General features: G+C 33.6%; 1 protein-coding gene and 1 non-coding gene across 6 annotated transcripts in view; one reads left to right on the plus strand and one right to left on the minus strand.

The window, feature by feature from the left end:
• Positions 1-26,761, minus strand: part of KCNT2 (potassium sodium-activated channel subfamily T member 2) — a 371,985-nt gene that overhangs the window by 305,594 nt on the left and 39,630 nt on the right. The gene's annotated exons all lie outside the window — the stretch shown is intronic.
• LOC112839396 (U6 spliceosomal RNA) lies at positions 10,083-10,190 on the plus strand. The gene has a single exon (XR_003212187.1). It is a non-coding gene; the product is annotated as a U6 spliceosomal RNA (small nuclear RNA).

The following is a 26,761-nucleotide window of genomic DNA, read 5'->3' on the forward strand; positions in this document are numbered from 1 at the left end:
AAGAAATGGAAAAACATTCCATGCTCATGGATTGGAAGAACAAATATTAAAATGTCTATACTACCCAAAGCAACCTACACATTCAATGCAATCCCTATCAAAATACCACCAGCAATTTTCACAGAGCTAGATTCTAAATTCTAAAATTTGTATGGAACCACAAAAGACCTCAAATAACCAAAGTAATGTTGAAAAAGAAAAGCAAAGCTGGAGGCATCACAATTCCAGACTTCAAGTTATATTACAAAGCTGTAGTCATCAGGATAGTATAGTACCAGTACAAAAACAGACACATAGATCAATGGAACAGAACAGAAAACCCAGAAATAAACCCACAACCATATGGTCAACTAATCTTTGACAAAGCAAGAAAGAATATTCAATGGAAAAAAGACAGCCTCTTCAACAAATGGTGTTGGGAAAACTGGACAGCAACATGCAAAAAAATGAAGCTAGACCACTTTCTTACACCATACAGAAAAATAAATCCAAAAATGGATGAAAGACCTAAATGTGAGACAGGAAACCATCAAAATCCTAGAGAACACAGGCAGCAACCTCTTTGACATTGGCCATAGCAACTTCTTACTAGATATGGTCTCCTCAGTCAAGAGAAATAAAAGCAAAAATAAACTATTGGGACTTCATCAAAATAAAAAGCTTCTGCAGAGTGAAGGAAACAATCAACAAAACTAAAGTTTTGGCAACGTACAGAAAGGAAGAAGATATTTGCAAATGACATATCTGATAAAAGGTTAGCATCCAAAATCTATAATGAACTTATCAAACTCAACACCCAAAAAACAAATAATCCAGTTGAAAAATGGGCAGAAGACACGAATAGACATTTTTCAAAAGAAGACATCCAGACGGCTAATAGACACATGAAAAGATGCTCAACATCACTCATCATCAGGGAAATACAAATCAAAACTACAATGAGATATCACCTCATACCTGTCAGAATGGCTAAAATCAACAACACAAGAAACAACAAGTGTTGTTGAGGAGGTAGAGAAAGAAGAACCCACTTACACTGTTGATGGGAATGCAAACTCATGCAGCCACTCTGGAAAACAGTACGAAGGTTCCTCAAAAGGTTAAAATAGAACTACCCTACAATCCAGCAATTGCACTACTAGATATTTGCCCAAAGGATACAAAAATAGTGACTTGAAGGGGCACATGCACCCTATGTTTATAGTAGCATTATCACCAACAGCCAAAGTATGGAAAGAGCCCAAATGTATCCTCATGTTTATTTACTGATAAAGAAAGAAGATGCAGTGTATATATACACAATGGAATATTACCCAGCCATAAAAATGAAATCTTGCCATTTGTAAGGACGTGGATAGAGCTAGAGAGTATTATGCTAAGCGAAATAGGTCAGTCAGAGAAAGACAAATACCATATGATTTCACTCATATGTGGAATTTTTAAGAAACAAACAGATGAACACGGGAATAAAAAAGAGGCAAACCAGGAAAGAGACTCTTAACTATGGAGAACAAACTGAGAGTTACTAGAGGGGAGGTGGGCAGGGAATGGGTTAAATAGGCGATGGGTATGAAGGAGGGCACTTGTGATGAGCACAGGGTGTTATATGTAAGTGATGAATCATTAAATTCGACACCCGAAAATAATATTACACTGTATGTTAAATAATTGGAATTTAAATAAAAAGTCGAAAAAAATTAAAATAAGAAAATGAAAAATTAATAAAAAAGAAACTCAAATTCGTGTTTCAGCTTCCTTTGCTCAACACTACATAGTAAAGTGAGTTTTTTTAGTAAACATGTCTTCATTAGTCTTTTCTCCCCTCTTGGGAAAGGGATGTCCTATCACATGTTGACATTTATTTATTTCACAGTGATAGCAAATGAGGATCAACAGAAATAATATTCTGATTTAAAACTTCAGTCCATAAAACATCTTTTTAAAACATCAGAGTTTGGGCTAACAGTACATGCTGCCAGGAACAACTCATTCTGACTCTGAATAGTATCATAAACACCAGCAGTAGCCAAGCAAAAAACAGGGATAAGTAGGTGATTCGTAGTTTCCATGTAATGTATTTGGACATCAAATTGAGTTTCCAGGACTAACATCGACAGAACCATTCAACAGCTAAGTTCATTTTTAAACTTAACATCCTGGAACTCTTTTAACATTTCCAAGCGCAATCTTGGAACATGAGTCGTATTAACCAGAAAAGAAGGAAACTGTTGAAATAAACAAGAGAAGACATATATAATCCTTGAGACCATATGTTTCTAATTTCATCCATTGAATTTTCCTCATACTTAGCAGAATTCAATGTGCATAATATTTATTAAATGAAATAAAAAGAAAAAAGTAGAAAAATTGTGACTGTATTGCAATCCCCAATAATTTATCAACAAGAACATACTTTTTAATAGATCTAACTATTCCCTAAAGCTGAGCCAAAGTCAGTTACTTCCATTCTCTATCTGAACTTTTACATGTTAAAGGAATGTTTATAGGATAATCTTCCACTCTATTAATGTGCTTTGATGAATAATCAAATTATTGAGCTCTTCTTATAAACCAAGGCTTAAACCAAATGACTTATAACAAAAAACGCTGCAATGAACTAAAGAGGCTCAGACAGCTTACTCCTCCATTTGATCCTAGAAACACTATTTCCTCCCAAGTACATTTAGGTCATTCAAAGTTTATCCCTTCTCAAGCAGCAATTCAAAAGCAAAGGAAATTCTCAAATAACCAAAACACACAGAGACCTCTGACAGGTCACACTATATTTCCATTCTTTCTCTGGGCAAACCAAGGATTATATAAATGATATCATGACTAGAATGTGTATTGTCAAGTTAGTGACAAAGTGGATTATCAATGATATCACAATCCAACTTGGGTATTGCTTAACACCTGCTCATATCTTCTAAAGCACACAGTTTTCATTTTGATGCTAACAGAATAGTGTGAGAAAAGCTACTGATGTAGTGAAGCTCTCCTTCAATGTTTAACAATTATTGGCCTTCTCAAGACTCTATGTTTAACAAGAAAAGTATCCTCAATTACAAAAAGAGATCATAATCCTTATTTCTCTATGGAGATGTCTTCATATCTTCATGTCTCATAACTACAAGAACCATTTAAAAAGGGAAATATGATGATCCAGAAAGAAGTGAGTATAAATAGGAGTTAACTGTACTAACATTAATTGATAGCACTCTTGTGGACCAAAATGCATTTGGAAAATTTTCAGGTTCTTCCATCTTCAGGGATGCTTAATCTCCCCACCTATAAAATGAGATTTGAATAGTTTCCCAACTGGTCAGAAATCTAGCATTTCTTTAAATCTATTCATGTGGAAAGAAGAATCTCAGCTTGGTTACATGAAGCATTTATTCATTTATTCAATAATTTTTATGCCTTCTATTGTGCTTGGCATCATGTATAAAGCAATGAATAAAAGAAAAAATCGCCTCTGTTCTCACAAAGCTTATATTATGGTCAGAAGAATAAAAAAATGAAAAAACATAACAATAAATGTTCAATTACAAATTGGAATAAATGCTATGAATATGAAGGTTCAAGGCACTGAAAGAGTAGATAGATTGAATAGGTGGGAGACAGCAAAGGCCTCTCCACTTGTACCATATTGCCTGGGCCAAGGGACTTGTCTTCTCATAGGCAGTCAGCCCACAAATAATTTTATTAGTTGAAAGTGGGCTTTCATTTGCAATTTGAGATAATGCCTGATTATCTATCATTAAGGCCCAGTATTCTTGCACTCAGGACAAAAGCTTAGAATGTGATGGATGGGGGGAAAAAGGAGAGAATTGTTTCCCGTAAGATATGTGAGTCACAGGGCGCCTGGGTGGCTCAGCCAGTTAAGCATCTGACTCTTGATTTCAGTTCACGTCGTGATTTCAGGATCTCAGTGTGGTGGGATCTAGCCAGGCTACCGGGTCCATGCTCAGCTAAGAGTCTGCTTCTTCCTCTCCCTCTGCCCCTCCCCCAGCTTGCACGTGCATGCTGTTTCTCTCTCTGTCTCAAATAAATAAATCTTTTAAAAAAAGATATGTAATTCACTATCTCAGAAAACCACAATTTGCAAAGATTGCCTCCCACAGTCAATGAGTGTCTCTACTTCAATGTTGAATGCCTTTGATAGATAACCATTTTCAGTACATTCATACTTCGAGAGAAAATCATAAATGGAGGTATTGTTCCATGGAGTAAATTGATTTCCTACAAGACTATCAGGGAAATTGTCTCTGCATTCAAAGTACACAACTGGCTAGGTACGTTACTTTAAACTTTCTCATTTTGAAATCCTGCTCCAGGCAATAAATATGTGCAAGCCACAGAATTATTATTAACATGTATTTGCTAGACTTGGGAGACTAATTATTTGAGCTGATACAGAAATGTCTATGTCCTGAGATTATTCTCAGATGAAGAATAGGGAGGAAATGGGGAAACCAAGAAAGCTGTTGAGAACTAAATTAACATTAAGTAGGAAAAAAACATATTAAAAGAAAGCCTCCGTCTTAGCCTTTAGAATTTCTTAAGGGAAAAGAAATGGTGCCTACTTCTTAGGCATTTGATTAAAAGGTTACACCTGGAGATGAAGCAAATTCAAAATCCACAAAAAAAAAGGTTTATACATTTTTATCAATGTATAATAAGTAGATCTTAAAGTCCACTGCAAGAAAAAGCAGACTACATTATAGAACGGACACAACACTGATTTCTCTATGCTGAATCATCTCAATGGAAGAGATGAATTGTCAACCTTCTCAATACGGAGGAAAGAAAATTCTATAATTCTCCTACTAGAGATTAGCTACAACATGGACTACATACTACAGACTATTCCAAATCACACACTTGCCTTTTCTCTATTTCTGAGTCCATGTTACCAAAGTATAATTCTGATTATAATTTCCCTTTCCACGTATATGATTTTGCGTGGAAAATCGTATGTGAACAAAGTCATTACCCTAACATTACGGTTTCTATCTCAACCATATTTTTGCTTGCTAAATATGAAGCAGTTGATTTGAAAATTGCACAGTTCTGGATGCCTCACAAAATCAAGCATTCTAGGATGAGTCTGAGACACTCCACCATGGGCCTCATCTAGGTAAGGCCACTATGATGGTGTTCCCCACATGGCCAACCACTATCTCAATTTTCTTCAGTTGGGCTTTATTTTTTTTTTTAAGATGTTATTTATTTATTTGAGAGAGAGAATGAGCAGGGGAAAGGGCAGAGGGAGAAGCAGACTCCCCCCTAAGCAGGGAGCCCAACACAGGGGTGGACCGCAGGACCCTGAGATCATGACCTGAGCCAAAAGCAGACGCTTCACCAACTGAGCCACCGAGGAGCCCCTAGTTTGGCTTTATATTTGAAATTTCAAAGATAAAATTCCAATTTTTCAATTGTCATCTATTTGTAAAAGTATGTGAATGTGAACAACACTCATTTAAATGTAGTATCTGTCACACATAGGAAATTGAAAAGCCAGAGAAGCCTAAATCAGTTAATGATAATTCTAATGATAATTAGATAATGATAATTGAAAGCCACTCTAACAAATATTTGAGAGAATGTAATACAATTTAGCTCAATTTGGGCTCTTAAAAAAAAAAGCCCCTCAAAAAATTATTTTTGAATCATGCTCACTTTTTTTTGTCTGTTTTTATAACCTTGGTTCTGTTGGTATTGCTACCTTATTAAACAAAGGTGTTATATATAATACAAGTGATAAGTAATTATGTTCATAGGGAACCCCAATTTGAAGTATCAATGACTATACATAATTTCAAGCTATATTAAAATTAGGTTTTACTAAATTGTAAGATCCAATTTTCAGTAGACCATTTGACTATACTGATTATTCTTAAAATTTTCTGACTTGTGTTTATTATCCTAGCACCAACCAGTTGGAAATTTCACTTTAAAATGTATTCAGAGGATTAGAGCTTGAGAAATGAAGTATGTACTTCCATGAAATGCTAACTCTATTTGAATGAAGAATAAATAAATGGATTTGTACCTCTTAATCCCCTTTACCCATTAAGAGGTATAAACTTCCAGTTGTAAAATAAGTCACAGGGACGAAAAGTAGAGCATAGGAAATAGTCAATAATATTGTATTAACTTTGTATGGTGACAGATGGTAACTACACTTATCATGGTAAGTATATCATAATGTATATAATTGTTGAATCACTATGTTGTACAACTGAAACTAGTATAATGTATGTCAGCTATATTTCAATTACATTTTTTTTTAAATGGCTTTAACCTCTTCTTTGTGTTTTATGTTACACAGTTTTATATTTCATGTAAGCAAGGGCATTTCATAAATTTCATGCAAAATATTATCAAATAACTTCCTGAAGACAAAAATCAAATATAAATACTTCAGCTTTTTGGTTATAAAAAGAAATAATAGTACTATTATACTTATAATAGTACTTTGGTTATAAAAAGAAATAATAGTACTATTTCCACTAGGGTTGATATAACTATATAAGAAAAAAGTATTTTTCTTTAGGAAACGAAGTATACAGAAGATAGGTGTCAGTCATTAATTCAATAAGTATTTGCATACCTCACATGTATTGGGCACTGCATGGGCTGCTGGGAATACAGTGACCTCATAGGGCTTTCTTAAATCATTATGCCATGTATATAAAGTGTAACTATTTATACATTGATATTTTTCAACAGGCTTATCATGTCTTAACTATAGACTTCTGATTCATGCCTATAAATCTCAAAATGTGAATATTTTGCAGTGTATAAAATTTTTTAAATTTAAGTCCAACTAGTGTTCTTAATGATATTAATGTCTCCCATTTAGGGTAACATTAGTCTACATTCTTTCCAGCTGTTTTCAATTTAACCACACAGTATTTAGTTTTTATTTTAAATACTAGGGGCATTTCCCCCCCTCATTTATCTTGGTAGTCATTAAGTAATGACTGCAACTCTAATCAATAAAACAAAATGCAATGGCATGATCTCAGTATTAGCTTCTGCTTTAAATTTCATAGGCAGATACGAAATAAATCATTGTCTTTGACATCTACAGGTCATTCGGCTAATCTTCTAATAATTAGCCTTTAAACAATCACCAAAATTAAAGAAATAGTCTGATCTCTAAAACTCTATGATTTGGAACCACTAATGTAATTATTTAATTACAGAATGCTCCTGTAGACCAGAGATTAACCCACAAATCCCTAAAAAGGGCTTCCAAAACAGGTATTTCCCAGAACTGAAGAGAAAATATTTTATGGCATAGCTGATGAGTGTAGAAGGTCCCAACCACCCAATTAATTAACATATTTCAAACTATTAGTGCAAGATTTAAATAAACTTAAAATTTAACCTTTTCCAAACAAGCAATATTAGTTACAATGATATGCTCTTTAGTTTTTGCTTTTACTTTAACAATCCTGTTCAAATACTTTAATGAATCCTTACATATTTTGAAATAATCTCTATGAAATAAATCAGTATCAATGAAGGTATGTATAAATGTAAAGAATAATAAAGTGAATTAAAATGTGTTTTTTGTGTTGAATTCTATTTTAAAGGGTAGCAAATTTTACTATCAGCATTGTGACTGTAATTCAATACTGTTGCTGAATAAAAGGATCACTCTTAATTGTTTTTAAGTCCAGAGAAGGAATATGTAACTTATTTTATAATCCCCATACAAAAGCACTTTATTCTTCTTCTAACCATTGTGAAAAACAATCTCCCAATATTGGTGTGTCATCATATGTTCTGAACATTTGAGGACTGAAGAGGAAATGAACTGAAATTGCAAAATTAAAAATTGAATTATATATATAACTGCAAGACAGGGACCATATTTGAAAAAAAAAATTACTCTGTATTTCAAACTCCATTTGCCTATTTTCCAATCCAGTTCCCCTTAAAAGGAAGCTAGGTAAAGCAAAATCACTGAGGTGAAAATTATGTAATGAAAATAAATATGAATTCAGTTTTCCTGTTCATACCTTTGAGAAAATAACAGCATTGAATACCAACCAACAAATAAAAAACAACAAAGCTTGACACACCTAAACACGAGCATAGAACTCTAAGTGGAAGCAGCACATTTATGTGGCTGAAAAATAGTTGTTCAATTCTATAAACATAGAAAGTGATAAGCCTCCGTTAAATACTACAGTCCACCTCTTAGCAAGTATATAACTTTGAGAATGTTACTAATCCCCTTCTTCCTCATTACTTTATCTATAAAATAGAATAACTACTTCACAGAGTTGGTAACTGGACTAAATGAGATAATGTACCAAAAAAAAGTGTCTAGCACTTAACCATCATGCAACAATTGTTACATCTTCTTCCCTAATATATTGAATTGGACATATAAGACAAAAAAATTAAGATACTTAATAAACAGTATTTTAAAAATATATAAGAAAAAATCAATTAGAAATGAAATTGTGTTAGAACCCACATTATCTTGATCCACATCAGGAGTCAGCAAATAGCCAATAAGCCAAATCCTGCCCACTGTTTGTTATTTTATAACTTGCGAACTAAGATTGATTTTATATTTTTAAATGGCTGGAAACAAATTTAAAGGAGAATAATATTTCATAACATGTGAAAATTTTATGAAGAACAAATTTCAATGTCCACAAATAAAGTTTTATTCAATCTCAAATGTGCTCATTCATCTACATATTGGCTATGGATACTTTTAAATTACAACAGCAGAGTTGAATGGTTGTAGAAGAGACTTTATGGCCTCCAGGACTTAAAATAATTGCTATCTGGTGCTTTACGTAGGAAAAATTTGCTGATCTCTGCTCTAGTGAGGAAGATAGCCTATCTTCTGCCATGACCTATTTTGCTACATTTTAGCAGCACTAATTTTAAGAGACTCACTTTTTGGTTATAAAAATTGACTTTCATTATCTGATAGTACACTCTGCAGTTTTAAACAAGCCATTTCCTATGAGATGAGATGATATTATGAAACTAAGAAAAATGTTTATTGATTGGAGGTACAGCTGAAAACTGGCTTGAGGACAAGACTGGGGAGAAAGACTCTTCACTACATTCATGTATAGTTATCGATTATTAATTTATGTAAATGTTACTTGTTCAAATATTAAAGAAATATGTTTATTTTTTAAATATGAGGTGATCAAACACTTTAAACAAATCATTTTCTCTGTCTAATTAAAAATTGTGCATGCGTTTAATTTACAAAAGGAAGAAATATAAAAGAGCATTCATAATTTTAAAATCATGATTTAAATGGTTTAACTAAGTCATTTACACTAAGCCATAATCTGCCTAACGTATCTATTAAGAGAATATAGTTTCTAAACTTTACTTTCTGCTTAGTTAGAATTTCTCAGTTACTTTCTATGAATTGACCCAAATATGCATTACTCTCCCACAGACAAAGCCACGAAATGACATCAAGTCTTTTCAAGACAAGAAAATAGAGGAATCTGATAGCACTTATGAATATAAAACTTCAGAAATCACCGATTTGACACTGATTTGACATAGATTTTAATAGAACTCTGATTTGCCAAAAGATAAGATATAAGATGAAGGAGATGGAGCTATAATATCAGTCTAAGATACCTGAAAATGGTTAGAGAAAACCAAACCCAGGACAACTCTCTACAGTACTCCCTTCTTACATAATTTCCCTTTTGAGTTCATCAACCTGTTCAAAGAAACAAGAGTTAGGAACAAATAACTCAGTGGAGAAAGAATACTGAACATTCCCATGGAACTTAGAGATTGGGAGGTATTGTTAAGTCCATTGTTTCATTCCCTCAACCATTCAACAAAAATATATATATTTATTCAGTGCCTACTACGGGGAAAGTGCCAAGGTTGGCACTGGAGAAGCAGCAATGAAGAAAAAAAGCTATGGTCCTCCTCATGAGGACAAGAAGTAAAAGGTTCTGTTAAAAGATGATGAGGGCTGGAGGAACTGCGAGGACATGTTTATGAAACAAGAGTGAAGGAAACCTATGGAAGGAGCATATAACCTGGCCCAGAGCTCAGAAGTGCTCACTTTGGCGGCACGTACACGAAAACTGGAACAATACAGAAAAGATTTGCACGGCCCCTGTGGAAGTATTACAGAGGTCAGCAGAGACTTCACTGAGAAATATAACGAAGGAAGAGAGATCAGAGGGTAAGAGTCATTTAGAGAAAAAGTTAGTGGAACAACAAAAGCAGAAAATATTCAAGCAAAGTGAAAAGCAAAAACACTGTGAGATATTTTACATGAAGTTATAAATAGATAATATAACTATTTAGGAAATATATAGGCAAAACACTAATTTTAAATATAGCTATGGTGGTCTTGAAAGCTGTTGACTTACAATTCTTCAAGGGAATTCACTAGACCTAAGCTACATGCATAAGAAATTTAGCTCATGATTTAATTTGTAGCTTCCAAACAATTATATTTGATATGTAGATAATTATCCCATCTGTCTCTTGGCAATATCTTAGAGAATTAACATTTTAACATACTGCAATTGTGAGGATTCTAAAATCAGAAGACTAAAGTTTAATCTCAGTAAAATGCCTTGTGTACCTCTCATGAGGTATTATCAGTCAGAAGTCTCTTCCAGTAGAACCACAGAACTATAAATTCTGTCAGATTGAATAGCAAAAATAAAAATCACGTTTACTACCATCTTAATACTCTCAAAGAAAAATCTGTGAAGGTAAAAAAATAATGGAAAAGAAAATATTGGTAGATAAAAGGAGTCCAAAAAATATTAAATTTAACTTAAAAAATTGTACAGTATAATCTTTCACTTGTGATTTATCTTTGAGGAATCATTCCATGTTGGAAAAACAGACGTCCACTATAATTTTCTGAATGTTTCTTACTGAACAAAGTTTGTAATATTTCATAATTTAAAAATTAGACTCCTTAAATACCTGACAGAATGGCCAAAATAATAAGATTCCAACACCAAAGGCTAGGAGGGTGTGGGAAACTGAATCACTCACACATTGCTAATGGGAATGTAAGTGGTACAGCCACTCTGGGAAAGTTTGGCTATTTCCTAAAAAAACTAAACATGCAAATACTATGTAACCCAGCAATTGCACAGTTAGGCATTAATGTCAGAAAAATAAAAATTTATGTTCACAAAAAAACTTGCACACAAATGTTCAGAGCAGTTAATCTGTAATAGCTCAAAGCTGGAAACAACCCAGATGTCTTTCAATGAGTGAATGGTTAAATAAACTATGGTACATCTATACCATGGAATACTACTCAGTAATAAAAAGAACTATTCATACATGGAATTCAGATGAATCTCTAAAGAAACCTAAATATCCAAGAAAGGTCACTGTATCAAAAACTTATAGTATGCCCACATAAGAGATCACATCGCAAATTTTAAAAATGGGAGAACCCGATGTCCCATTGTGGAACTATCTTCAAGACTTCTTATAAAGTGAAAGAAAAAATGTACAATACAACTATATAGTCACTATCATTTGTATAAAAAGAAATATACATTCCTCAACATATTTGCTTCCAAATTTATAGGATATTTCTTGAAGAATATGCAAGAAACAGAAGACCAGCTAAACTGATTGCCTATGGAAATGCAAACAGGGTGGAGGCAGAGATAGGAGAGAATTTTCACTTGATTCCTTCTATTCCTGTTTACATAAGTTTTAAAATTTGAAACTATATAAATGTATTACCTATTTAAAAAATACATACATATATATATATATATATATATATATATATAATTTCAGCCTCTAATAATGCTCTTCCAAAAGTAACAGAAGGGTGTTAATATAAATGTGACTGCAATTAGTAAGGTGAAAAGGGCAATGTGGGAAATTTTAGGTTTAGAAGTTGGAAATAAATTTGCCTAATATGTCTCTGGTCTGGAAGAGAATGTTGGGTGTCAGAAATACTCCAATGGCTTGGACATTTTCTTTTATATGAGATATGATTCTATATTCTCACTGAGGCGGCTTTTCATTCTAATTTGTTTTCAGACAGAGTTCACTGGAAAAAGAAAGCCCTGAGCAGCATTAAGGCACATTGGCAGGCTTCGCACTTTCCTGTCTCGTTATACATGATCAAATTTGTTTTGTAATACAAATAATGTCTCCTGTGAGACTAAGCAGTGTGATTTTTCTCAGGATGTGAGTAGTTGAGAAAAATCTTTGAAATAATAACTGACTTCAAAAAAATAAGAATATTGGGTTTAAAACTAGTTTATGAAACGTTTTTCTGGACAAGAGAAAAAAAATAATCCTCATTATTAGCAAAGGATTTAAAAAGAAAAAATAAGACCAGTGGACTTCTCAAAAGCCAGCAGGTTTGAAAAACATAATTTGGTTCAAATGTGTTTATACTTTATCCAGGCATGCAAAGCTACCAGCAAAAGTTACAACTCCTTTGAATTATGAAATATTTCCCACAGCCTTAATTCCAAGAAACAACCATTAAAAAATTGTCCAAGTTTAGATTTTTACTTTCACAAGAGGTTTTTGGAATCAAAAGAGAAGGCCTTGGGCGGTAAGCAAGATATAATTATGTAGTGACTATAAACTAAAAAGAGAGCAAGGAAAGAATAAAACCACCTCTATCCACTTAGCTCCGTTCTTCACCACCACCATGAAATGAAACACCTGGGTTGAAGAGAAGAGGGAACAGCACCAACGGGGATACAGAAATGGTACAAGGGAGAGTGAGCAGAGGCTGTGACCTTGGGGAGCAAGATCAGGCTAGGGAGATGGCTCAGCGTCCACAATAAGAAAGCATGATGAGTGACCAAAGATAAACCTGGAAGTAAGACTGCACCCCACTTGTCTTTTTTTATGACTTATTGTCATATAATTCACATGGCATAAAGTTTACCTACTTAAAGTACACAATTCAAAGGTTTTTAGTATATTAACAGAGCTATACAACCATCACCAAACCTATTTTTAGAACATTTTCAGCCTCCCCAAAACACCCTGTACTCACTCTCCCATTAGCAGTGGCTCTCCATCCCATCCACCCCCCAGCCCTTGGCAACCACTAAACTACTTTGTGTTTTATAGATTTGCCTATTCTGAATACTTCATATGAATGGCATCATATTATATGAGATCTTTTGTGAGTGGCTCCTTTTACTTAGCATAATGTTTTCAAGGTTCATCTATGTTATAGCTTGTATCAGTATTTAACACCTTTTTATTTCTGAGTAATATTCCTTTGTATGGTTAGATCACATTTCACTTATCCATTCATCCATTGATAGGTATATCGTTGTTTCTCTTTGGGGTATATTATAAAGCTGCTACCATAAACACCCATGTACAAGTTTTTGCATGAACATATGTTCCCATTTCTCTTGAGTATATACCAAGGAGGGGGACCTGCTGGGTCATATGGTAAATCTATATGTAACCTTTTGAGAAATGAAATTGCCAGACTGTTTTCCAAAGCAGCTGCACCATTTTACAAGCCCACTGGTAATATACAGGAGTTCTACCTTCTCCACATCCTCATCAACACTTGTTACTGTCTTTTTCAACATAACCATCTTAGTAGGTATAAAGTTAAGTTCTCATTGTTGTTTTGATTTGCATTTCCCTGATGGCCAATGATGCTGAGCATCTTTTCTTGTCCTTACTGGCCAATTGTACAACTCCTGTAGAAAAATATCTATTCAGATCCTTTGCCCATTTTTTTAACTGGGCTATTTGTCTTTTGATTATTGAGTTGTAAAAGTTGTGTATATATTTTAGATATAAAAATCTACAATATCTGATATATGATTTCAAATATTTTCTTCCATTCTGTAGATTATCTTTTCACTTCATGGATGATGTCCTTTGAAGCACAAAGATTTTTAATTTTGATCAAGTAAATTTATCTATTTTTTTCTCTTGTCACTTGTACTCTTGGTATCATATCATTTGTTTTTATCAGAGAGGAAACTATGTATCTTCCGAGAGAGGAAGCTTATGAGCTACATGTTGGCTTTGGTACATATGGACCTTCTAGGGATAGCAGCCAACAATTTGATATTTATATTATCAACAGATGGACACCTTCCCATAACTCTGTGTGTTTTCCAAGTCACCTCTGCCCTGTGGCCACAGTTCAGAATACTCATTAGCTTCCAGAAAAGAATGCTGTTTTTTAATTCCCAAAGGATAGTGAAAGTATAGAAGGCAAAACCTCTGCATCAAAATCTAGTGAATGATTAACTTACTTGTTACAAAAATCTGTGTTAACCTTACTACTGGGTTGAAACAGAAGAAAAACAAAGAACTTTGAGCACACAGAGAGACTTCCTTAAAAAAAGAACAAGCAAAATGAAAAAGAAAAAAAAATTAAAATTATTGAAGAAAACTGTACTGAAATAAAACTCAAAGCTGCAGCAACTTATGGCACACTGTGGATGTTAAAAAACCGTTAGCAATTAAGACATATTCTAATAAAGTTATTAAACTTCACAGAAAAAGAATTTTGCATATATTCAGTAAATTACAAGGGGGATTGGTGAATTAGAGTGATCTGGTATTTCTTAAAGCAAATAATACCTGAAAACAGTGATAGCTACAATATTAAACAACAAAAGAATTATACATTCATGCAATTTGGCCTTTCAGTAAAAAAAAAATAAATTAAATTAAAAAACATATCTCCTCAAGCAGGCAAGAAGTTATAGAAATCAAATGCTCCTTAGACTTTCCTGGGGACAGCTGAAAATATTTAATGAAATCCCTATATTTAAGAGATGAATTAAAATAGGGGCACCTAGGTGGTGCACTTGGTTTCTGCTCAGGTCATGATCTCAAGGTCATGAGATCAAGCCCCATGTAGGGCTCCCAGGTCAGCGTAAAGTCTACTTAAGATTCTCCCTCTGCCCCACTCCTCCCCGCTCTCTCTCTCCCCAAAATAAATAAATGAATCTTTAAAAAAAAAAATGAATCACAATAAAAACTCAGGATGGGAGATGCTATGATAAGTACTATGGATAAGTACAACCCTAAATAAAGAAATAAACTCAAACAACTATTGAAATTATGATTGTAGAATGAATATTAGAAAAAATATTGTTTTTGAGAAAACAAAATTGGGAGGTGGAAGTGTGAGGCAGTGTGATGATATTTACTTCCCCATCCTTTATTTGACAGATAACAGATGTCTACACTTGAAGCACATCCATCCCATGACATCATCACATTTTATAAGACTCTTAAAATCTAATTATCTCTTCTTTTAAAATATATACATATATATTGCTTCAGGTTCAGCAATACCTTTCACTTAAATTTCTTTGTTTTTAATAAATTCTCAATTCTGAATTTAGAAAAATTAACTCAATAACTTAATTTTTAAATGTTTTACATATATGTAATGTTTTACATGTTTTAAATGTTTTACATTTCATTTCACTAAAATGCCGTCTCATCCTTTCCCCATCCATGCATGCATCCATCCATCCATCCGTCCATCCATCTTCCTATCTACAGCTACCTCTGTATCTGTATACAGAGATATCTGAAATTATCATATGTTAATAATGTTATCTTTTTTTTAATAATGTCATTTCTGAGTGGTTGAGTGAGTTTCCTTAATTGTATTTCTCAGTATTATTTTAGTATCTTAAATGGGCATGTATAATTTGTACAAAAACAATACAGCTATCTTTCAAACACTGTTATTAAAAAAAAATCATTTCAGGGGCACCTGGGTGGCTCAGTCAGTTAAGCGGCTGCCTTCGGCTCAGGTCATGATCCCAGGGTCCTGGGATCAAGTCCTGCATCAGGCTCCCTGCTCGATGAGCAGCCTGCTTCTCCTTCTCCACGGTTTGTGCTCTCTTGTGCTCTCTCTCTCTCAAATAAATAAATAAAATCTTTAAAAAAAATCATCATTTCATAAAAGTAACAGATTAAAAGTAAACTCCAATATGGTAGAACACAAAGCAAAAGCATTTTAAGGTAGAGCTTCTCAAATTTTAAAACAAAGACCAGTCAGCTAGACAAAATGCAGGTTCTACTTCAGTAGGTCTGGTGTAGGTCTGGAGTCAGTCCAAGTCTACATTTCTAATAAGTGCCCAGGGCCACACACTGAGTAATAGCTTTTAAGGAATTTCACAGAGTTGCTCATTAAAAAGGCAGAACATTTATAAGCCATGAAAATGAGGATATGAGGGGAATTAGAGAAAACAATAGTAACTAATAAATAAAAATAGTTAAAACTTATACTTTGCCTTGCACTTCTACACTGAGTCATCTAGGGAAGATCTGTTTCTACAGTTTTTTGAAACATTCCTTTAAATTTTATGTTTTGATAAAGCAAAATTTATGTATTTTGTTATTCAATGAAATTTTGATAGTCTATTTTCTTCCACTTTTGTCTATTGTGATTCCATTTTTTTTATACATGAACTTTAAGTGTTGCAAAGCAAACTACTATATATGAAATCTCATAGGAAAAAAAGTAACAATTATTTTGCAGGTAATAAGCCCCCACACTACAGAATGAGAATTTAAGGAGTAAAACCTGTAAAAATTATGTATAATTCTATTATGTGATTTGAAGCATCAAATCACAAACCCCAAATATTCCATCTCTGGTCACTTAATTTGAATTAAATCCTAAATCACTGGCAATATGCAAAAATCTTACAGCAATGTTTCTCAACTAGTATCAGAATCTGTTGGGGAGTTTGTTAAAAATGGGTGTTAAAGGGCTCTAGGGAACAGGATCCAAATGTGGATTTTCAACAAGTAATGCATACTAAAATTTGAAAACCATGCAATTTTGTTATTTAGATACATTCAAGTATTTATTTTTTTTAATTTTTATTTTATTTAAGTTCCAGTTAGTTAACAGTGTAACGTTAGTTTCAGATGTGCAATACAGTGATTCAACACTTCAATACAACACCCAGTGCTCATCACGACAAGTGCATTCTTTAATCCCCATCACCTATTCAACCCATCCCCCCATCTACCTCCCCTCTAGTAACCACCAATTTGTTCTCTAGTTAAGTCTGTTTCTTGGTTTGCATCCCCCCTTTGCTCATTTGTTTTGTTTTTTAAATTGCACATATGAGTGAAATCATATGGTATTTGTCTTTCTCTGACTGACTTATTTCACTTAGCACAATACTCTCTGGCTCCATTCACATCATGGCAAATGGCAAGAATTCATTTTTTATGGGCAAGTAATATTCCTCTGTGTGTGTGTGTGTGTGTGTGTGTGTGTGTGTACACTGCCTCTTCTTTATCTATTCATCAGCTGATGGACACTTGGGCTGTTTCCATAATTTGGCTATTGTAGATAATGCTGCTATAAACATCAGGATGCAAATATCCCTTTGAGTTATTCTTTGGGTAAATACCTAGTAGTGCAATTGGTGGGTATTAGACTTGACACCATAAAAATCCTAGAGGAGAACACAAGCAGTAGCCTCTTTGACATTAGCCATGGCTACTTCTTTCTAGGTATGTCTCCAGAGGCAAGGAAACAAAAGGAAAAATAAACTATTGGGACTTCATCAAAATAAAAAGCTTCTGTACAGTGAAGGAAACAATCAACAAAACTAAAAGGCACCCTACAGAAAGGAAGAAGATATTTGCAAATGACATGTCTGATAAAAGGTTAGCATCCAAAATCTATAAAGATGTTATCAAACTCAACACACAAAAAACAAATAATCCAGTTGAAAAATGGGCAGAAGCCACAAATAGATATTTTTCCAAACAAGACATCCAGATGGCTAATAGACACATGAAAAGATATTCAACATCACTCATCATCAGAGAAATACAAATCAAAACGACAATGAGATATCACCTCACACCTGTCAGAATGGCTAAAATCAACAACACAAGAAACAACAAGTGTTGGTGAGGATGTAGAGAAAGGGAAACCCTCTTGCACTATTGGTGGGAATGCAAAATGGTGCAGCCACTCTGGGTAACAGTATGGAAGTTCCTCAAAAAGTCAAGTATTTTTTGTTGCTAGCTGAAAGCAGAGTTTAATTGAATAGGATCTGGGTATTTTAACAGAGGTTAAACCAAACAACACATTATAAAAGACACAATAAATCTTGGCAAAATGGCAAAAAGGAGAGAGTTTGGAAATCTCATGGGCCCTTAGGCCTGAATGTCTTACGCAGAAAGAGGATGAGCAAGAGGGAGGGCACGGTGGCCACAAAATGGAAGCCAGAAGGCCCCAAACACAGACCTCATGAGTTTACAAATGTTCTAAGACACCTATTCCTTTCTCTGGTCAGAATAACTAGGGCTAGAAATGGCTATTCTGGTTCAGCCTTGTTGGTTTACAAAGAGAATGAGAACCAGAAAACGTAAATGGTTGTGTGTATCCAGTATCATAAAGATACAAATGAAACCCAGGTCTCTCAATTCCTTTTAGATATACCATTTGATTTCTCTGAAACCTGCTCTCTCAATATATAACAGCAGAAAATTTATAACTATGTTCTTTAAAATAGTTCATATCTCTAATGTATGGCCTCTATATGTTCAAAGTCTTAGGGGTAGAGAAGTATATCTATCAATCTAAATATATAAAATTATATATATGTTATTCCTAATGATATGGTTCTAAAAATAGCAAACCATAAGATAACAAAAGAATGGTGACATAGTAGGTATGATAATAATATTCTTGCTACCATTTTGTGAATATCTGTATCCTTATCTGATTTTTAATTCTCTTCCTTGAACACTGTAACTTTATAACTCTAAGGACTAGGCAAAATAATCACAACCCCAATTATAAAATATACCACAACCACACTTTTCTTCCTATAAGCCCCACATCAGGATGATCTTACATCAATTTACTGAATTTCTAATACATTTTTAGCCTATCAGTAGAGAGTTAGTTTAAAAAAAATTTTTTTGAGACCTTACTTTTTTTGGGGGGGGTGTTCAATAGAGATCAACAGCTTGTCTCAAATTCAATCCCACTCCCATATGCTTATTATCAACTTAAAAGGAAAAAAGCATTGCTCAAATAGACTAAATTTCAAAATGTATGCACTTTCTCAGCAGGAGTGAGAGAAAAAATTTAAGCCCAAAGATCCTGGCAAAATCATTTTGAAAATCAAACATTTGGATTGTCTAGATTCCTCTTAAGTGTTTTACTTCAAGTACCATGTGTAAGAAAAAACACAGAATGAAGATTGGTTATTTTAAACATGGCACATTCTGTGATCACTCTGTCAGAAAAACATGGATTTTTACAATGCATATAAATAATTTCTGTTGGATATACTATTTTAATAAATTATTATCAAAATCAAGAAAATAATTTTAGCTTTGTAGTCTTTCTCCAATAAGTTATGTATTGTGTTAATATATATGACACCATTTAAGATTTTAAACATACTGGAACCAATATAACATTGTGGGTTAACTACATGGCATTAAAATGAAAAACTTAGTTTAAAAAAGATTTTAAATGTAAACCACACTTTCATTGTATCCATGCACACAGGTTTAAAAATAGGTACAAGATAACTTGTACAGGTTCTAAAATAAGTCAGCCAGCAAACACCAAAAAACTGAACATGTTCTGTTTCTCACTTCTATTCCCTATTTAGTTATCCTGGGAACCTCTGTTTCCTTCAGGTAGATGCTTCTGTTCTCTGAACCAAAGGCTGTAGGGGCAGTAAAAAGAAAAAAACATGGTAGAAAGGAGAAAGATTGCTGAAGTAAATTCAGCTAAACCCCATGGAAAATTTGAATGCGACACGGGAAGATTATGTTCCTAATGATGTATTTTTTTTTTCAAAATACAAGAAATTCTTCACATTCATATATTTATGATTCATGATTTCAGATATTTGCCAAAGTTGTGCCAGACCATGTTGTCTCTATTCACAGCACATGTTTTTACAGCACTGCCTCTATGGGAGTCACTGAAGAAAGTGAGTAGACACAGCTTGGCCTCCAGGAGGCAAGTAAAGCTCCGAGGTTCCTGGTTCTTGCCTCTTCTATGCCTGACTACTTAGAGATGGATGAGGATTAACTCATGCTTAAATACCCTCTGAGACTACTAAATCTATCTTAAATCCATAACCTCTGTTAAATCACTTTCATCAGATTATAACACAAAAGCACAATAAGAACTGTTTTTGTTTTGGTTTGAGGAATAAAACAGAAATTTGATATTTGAAATTGTATACAGAGAACAGCTACAGGGAATAGGCGAGCCAGTGTGTGGCAGGTAGACGTGCGGATTCTGAGGGTGTTGAAGATGGAAGGACTGTTTTTAAAAGGAGAGGGAATCTCACGTGGAGAGGGGTTTATAAAAATAAACTTTGCTTTGTTATTTCATTTAGATGGTGGTGACAGCAGTTTTTGTATGCAAAGCATATATAAAGTAGGATCCTATAAAATTAAAATGTGAAAGTTCCTTAAAATCTACTTTTTTTTTTAAGATTTTATTTATTTGACAGAGAGAGACACAGCGAGAGAGGGAACACAAGCAGGGGGAGTGGGAGAGGGAGAAGCAGGCTTCCTGTGGAGCAGGGAGCCCAATGCAGGGCTCGATCCCAGGACCCTGGGATCACGACCTGAGCCAAAGGCAGACGCTTAACGACTGAGCCACCCAGGCGCCCAAAATCTACTTTCTTCTATTTCTTAGAGAGACACCTTCTAAATCATCTAGAAAAGACAAATGTCCAGCCTTTGCAGTCAATGTTAGTGATAGGGAACCCACTTCATTAGGATGAAGTCTGATCCTAAATCTGGGACAGTTCTTCTTCTATGTGCTTTCCTGTAGCTTCTTGCTATCTCTGAATCATGACAAAACAAGTTTCCTTTCCTAATTACATTCCTTTATAAAACATCCACTGTGGGCTTTAGTTAGTGCTAGGTAGAAAGTCTACCATATTGACTTAAATAAGCAAGGTGGTCGCTTCCCTGAAGAACTTGAATATGTCCAGGCATTGGAACATATTTCTCTCATACTCTCCATCCTGATATTTTCCCTTCTATTATAAGGAAAACAATTCACTCTTCTATTTTCCCTGGTTGGTGTCCTTTTTGAATTGTTACACTGGTAACTAACTACAACATGTGAGACATACTTTGAGAAGTTCAGAATATTATAGGAATCTAGGCACTATATTAAAAGTAATGGGATTTTGTGATATGTCAGAAATACTTATAAATGCAATGAACATCAAACTCTTGACAATTCTGTTGTCCTTCTTATCCTTGTCTATCAGGTCATCAGAGTGGTTGCCTACCCAATTCCAATCCCTATCTTGAACCCAAATAAAATAAGTCAAAAAAAAAAAAAGGAGAGAACAAATAAATATTTTTATGACAATGGAAAACAGAGACCATACTCTAATTCTAAAATGATACTCCCCAACTCTCTCAATAGCTGTGTTCATCCTTACGTTGTATTTGCTTTTAAAAAGAATTACTGATAGTTTTATTACTAAAATCATGAGTTTTTTCATTTTCCAGATGTCTCCACAGTAGTTCATAAAGAGCTAAACCATTCCTGTTTTAGAAAGACAACAATGGCATAAAATCTTTTTTTCATAATTCTTTTAGTATTTGCATGTATCATAATTTTGAGTAAGAATTAACCAAAAACATAGCAAATATCATCCTATCCTATTTCCTGAGGAATATAATGATGCTGAGGAACATTCCCACTGAACTATATCACCTGTAGTAAGCAGCTTCGTGTTAATTAATAGTCAAGATGTACTTTTTCATGGCCCCTGTGGATATTCTCCTCTTACAAAGTTTATGACTCAACATAATCTCTGTACCAAATAAATAAATAAATAAATGGTGGGCTTATAAGAAAAATGACAATCTGGTCCAGTATTCACAGAGAATTTATTAAATAACACCAATGTAACTCAATTTTGATTACCACAATTAGCCCCATCTAATATCAAAGTGATAAGAAGCATGCAAAAAGAAAAAAAAAGGGAGAAAATTATAAGATCACTAAAAGGGGAGGTAAAAAAAAAACTTCATATTTTCGAAGACTTATTTGTTAATAAGAGCAGGTAATTTACTTGATGAAGCAGGTTAATGAATCAGTTTTCCAGTTATCTACATTCTTTTAAATGAAAAACATGTATTTACTATTTTAAGATGCATCCTTTGTTCCCAAGGAAATCAAACTTCTTTATCAAAAAATACCTTTCAGAATTATTAAGAAAAAGCAATACAATCTAATTACTCTTATGTGGTGAGACGTGAGAGGTTGCACATCCTAACAAAAAGACTCTAATATTTTATCTCATTGCTGTCATCAAAATGTTACAAATCAGCATCCTGGCAAAGTGCATGATGTCTAATACTTTTTTCTTTTACTGCAAGCTGCTATTATAATACAGTGAGTGATTGATTTTTCTTCCTAATTAGAAAATAACATGATATAATGAGATCAAAGAAAGTTCTTCAGTAGCCATAGTCCCATATCCTATCCACTGCTGGAGAAATTACAAATGCAACTCCCATACCATATGAAGAGGTGCATGTGGAAATCATAGATACCAAATAGAATCAAGTAGTTAAATCTATTAAAATCTACCTCGAGTTACAATTAACAAAAAAGACAAAGTAAGGATATTATGCCTAATCTGTAATCGTATAATAATTTTGAAATTTGCCTTCACTTCTGGGGGCTTTTTTCTTTCTTTTTTTTTGCTTTGTTTTGGCCTGCAGCTTTTGTAGGAAAATGGGAGGAATAATATTTCTACAACCAGTGTAACAAGCCAAGTAATGCGTAACTTACCAGAATCTCTAATGTCTTTGGGGACTTGGTTGATGATTTGCCAGGAAAACAGAACCAAAAACAAATAAGCTGTGAACTAATGGTAAGTAGAGAAAATGCTGAATTAAGCTCACAAGTCTCTTACATTTGCCTTTTTTCCAAATATTTTTCCGATGGTTTCCTATTTACTCTCTTTTTTATATAGTGTAATGCATTTTCTTTCAGAATTGAAACTTATTTTTAATTATTTTGTGAAAATATAGTAAAATTGAAAAATATATACTGATTAACGTGCCAGTTTTTGAATATTTTTAGTATGTAAAAAAAATTAGCTATAAATCTCTAATTCCAACACACAGGTTTATATATAGTTTTATGAAAAGGTGACAATACATCAATTTTCATAAAGCAAGCAATATCTTGAGAGGCACATTTATTTGAAATACAAATGAGGTACACATAAACAAAAAACAAGTAGGTAAACAATAGTTGTTTTACTTGGGGAAAAACATTCACTAAATATACTCCTTAGGTTGATCATACCTAAATAAGAGCTTTTTAAAGATCACCTAAGGTAAAATGTCTTTTATGTATAATCTACTTACTTTTAATATAGGTCACAGTAAATAAATGGAATGTTTTTGTTATTTAAATTTGTATATGTATGTATTATGTATTATATATGCATATTTATATGCATTTATATGTGTAGGTATTATACATATATGTATTATATGTGTGTGTGTTGTATGTTAACCTGGCAGTAAAAAAAAAAACAAAACATATTTCCCATGTTGTTAAAAACTACCTGAAAAGACCGTATTTTGTGCCTGCCGAGAAATGCATTCCATAAATACACATATTCATAAATTAGTAATCCATTCCTCCAATTTTGAGTATTTACATTGTTTCTAGCATTACACTGTTAAAAATGAACTATGAAGTGTAATTTATGTGCAAAATGCTTACTGCATTACACAGTAGATTCCCAGAAGTGGATTCCTTGTTCAAAGAGTATGGGCATTTCAAGAATCTTGATAAATATTGCCAAATCATTTTGCAAAGTGTTGTACAAATTTACATCCCCAGTCACAATGTAAGAAAGTTCCTATTTTACTACATCCCCTTCTATATTAAACAGTATGATTATAAAAAGCACTGCTAAATATGGCATCTCATTTTAATTGCATTTCTCAGTTATTGGCAATGTATTTTTTCTGTGGTTAGCATTTACTTGTATTTCATCATTTCTGGGTTTTTCACTTAATTCTTTGCAAAATATCCTCTGAAAAAAATTTTAATATAGCAATTAATCCATTGCTGTATTTTTCCAATGTTTTTTATTTGCCTTTTGATTTATATGTATGAGTGTGTGTGTTTCTGTGTGTGTGTATATACAGAGGGAAACTTTAAATCAAATTTATCATTCTTTTTCTTAAAGAAACTGGTTCTACAGTCTTTTTTTTAATCTTAGGAAGCTTTCCTCCATTCATATATTTGATATTCAATTATATTCTCTTTTACTTTTTTACTAATTTATTTTTTCATGTTACTCTTTTTCATTCGTACCTCTAAAAATATTAGTAAGGTGCTAACCATGCATCAAGAAAACATACCTTAAACTTGACATAAACCAATAGTGAACAAAACCTGATCCAGCCCCTGTGCTCATGTGGCTTAAAACCTCATGCAAGCGACAGCCATTAATGAAAGGAATGCTTGAAGAGAGATGTAGAAGATCTGACCAAATCAGTCTAAAGGGTGAAGGGGGTGGTGAAGCAGAAGAATAATCTTGTGCTAAAGCAGTGTGCTGTGCACTCTGAAACAGGAATGTAAGAACAATGGAGTTGAAAGTGTGTAAAAGGAGAGCATGGAAAGATAAGCTGAAGAGATAAGTAAGGGGACCAGGCAGCACTATAAGCCTCTTAAGATTTCTGGTCCTTATCCTAAGAAGAATGGAAAGCATTAAAAGGTTTTCAGTGTTGTAAAGACAAATACAAATTAAAAATAGAGGCTTAACTCTCCCAGTTGAAAATAGGGGAAGAGATTTCTCCACCCTCCCTTTTCTTTGAATATTTACTTTAGAAAATGTGTGTTTGCAAGTACTTTCCTCCTCTAAAATGATATAAATCCTTTTGAAAACTAGGTAAGCTTCTTGTGAGTTTATAGACAGACCCAGGACTGTCTTTCTTAAGCTGGGAGTCATCTCTTTGAAATATAAACATCAAGGGAGATAGCACCCTATCTCAGTTTCTGTAGTAAGATAGCAGCCTAACTTCAGTGCTCCACGTTGCAAAACTATTTCCTGTAATAAAGAGCTGAGAAGTTTGTTTTTTCCTCTGGATAAAGCCAATTAGCTAATAAAGACAGTCACCCCAACTACCAGGTAAAGTTAGGAGGAACTGTGTGTTACAAAGGGCTCTGTCAAGTCCTCTTATTTGAGGACTAGTTATTGTTTAACTTGAGAACATGCATGTAACGGGTTGTATATGCTTGGCTAGATTAGAGGGTGAGATCCGTTCTTGCAATGTCTTACTGGATTATGATGTATCACATGCTGGTTTAATGCTTATTCATCGATAAAAGTTGTATCTTTTTCTCCTACCTTTGTAGAGAGATTCTGGACTAGAAGATTCAGGGATTGTTTTGGGTTTTTTTGTTTTGTTTTGTTTTAATTTAAGTGTAATTAACATACACTTGATACATCATTTTTCATCAATACACATCAATACATCAATTTTTGTATTGATCAATTAAGTAGATTTTGTTTTTGATTATTTTTCTTCAACAATGTGAAGGAAGGGAAAATATGTTTAGTTTTCTATTTCAAAATGATCTCTGGCTACAAAGGAGAAAATGGATGACAGGAATGGAATAGTTTCATCCAACTAATCATAGGTCCAGGTGAGAAATGGGAGAAGCTTGGAAGATTGGAGTGGTAGAGAAGTGGATGTATTCATGGATATTTCATGAGTAACAGCAATAGGATCTAGCAATGAAAAGGATATTACAGTAATTTGGGTAAAGATAACTCATAAGATATGTTATAACAGGTAGATAATCCAAAAAATAAGAACACAGAGTGGAGCAAGTTTGCTTGGTTGGGGAAAACTAAATTTGAAGTGACTGAAAAAAATCAAATGAAAATAATAAGTTGGCCATTGGGTCATTTATCTTGAATTTTATTTTGGTGAGTCTGAAGTAAGGTTCTAATTTCTTTTTTGCTTTTTCTTTTCTTTCTTTTTTTTTTTCTGAATAGCTAATTACTTCCAGGGCAAATTCTATTTCAGCTTGGTGGTTTTGACAAAGTCCTCTCTTGCCAAATGCAAACAAATTAAACAAAACCAGAAAAACTGACAACCAAATGAAAATACTCTTCCCCTTCACAGTATTTTTCTTTTTAACTAGATTCCACCATCCAAATCTAATACAGAATCTTTGCTTCAAACTCATGTGTGATCTGCACCTACTTTCTGTATAGAGGATTAATATAAAGGAGTAGATAATTAGAGACTTAAATATCTTCAGAATTTGAGCTTTCCTACTTCTTAGGACTTGGGCTTCAAATTATTATTCTTGCCTTCAGTTTGGGGTCTTTCTCAACAATTGCCAAGAAGTCAAGGGACCTTAACCTAGATCTTATTCCTTACCCCTCCCAATTATCCAAGAAAGTCAAGCAATATTAAGAATATGAGGAGAAGAGAAAGCATTTTTTATTGTTTTTATTCTCTCAAAAAGGAACAATTTTCCATCCAATGCCTCCCACCTGGCCACTGCCATTCCTTTTCCAATCACGGGTAATGAAGAATTATGATGACTGGCTTAATATAATTGTCCCTGGATGTTGAAGAGTTACTGTATTACTGAAATCATCTGTGTGCGTTGTTACACAGAAATGCAATCACTTGAAGACAATGGGCCTTGTTGTTATTGTTCACGCAAATAACTGAAAAA

This window comes from Callorhinus ursinus, unplaced genomic scaffold, assembly GCF_003265705.2.
Source record: "Callorhinus ursinus isolate GAN/ISIS: 27379988/994484 unplaced genomic scaffold, GSC_fseal_2.0 scaffold54, whole genome shotgun sequence".
NCBI lineage: Eukaryota > Metazoa > Chordata > Mammalia > Carnivora > Otariidae > Callorhinus > Callorhinus ursinus.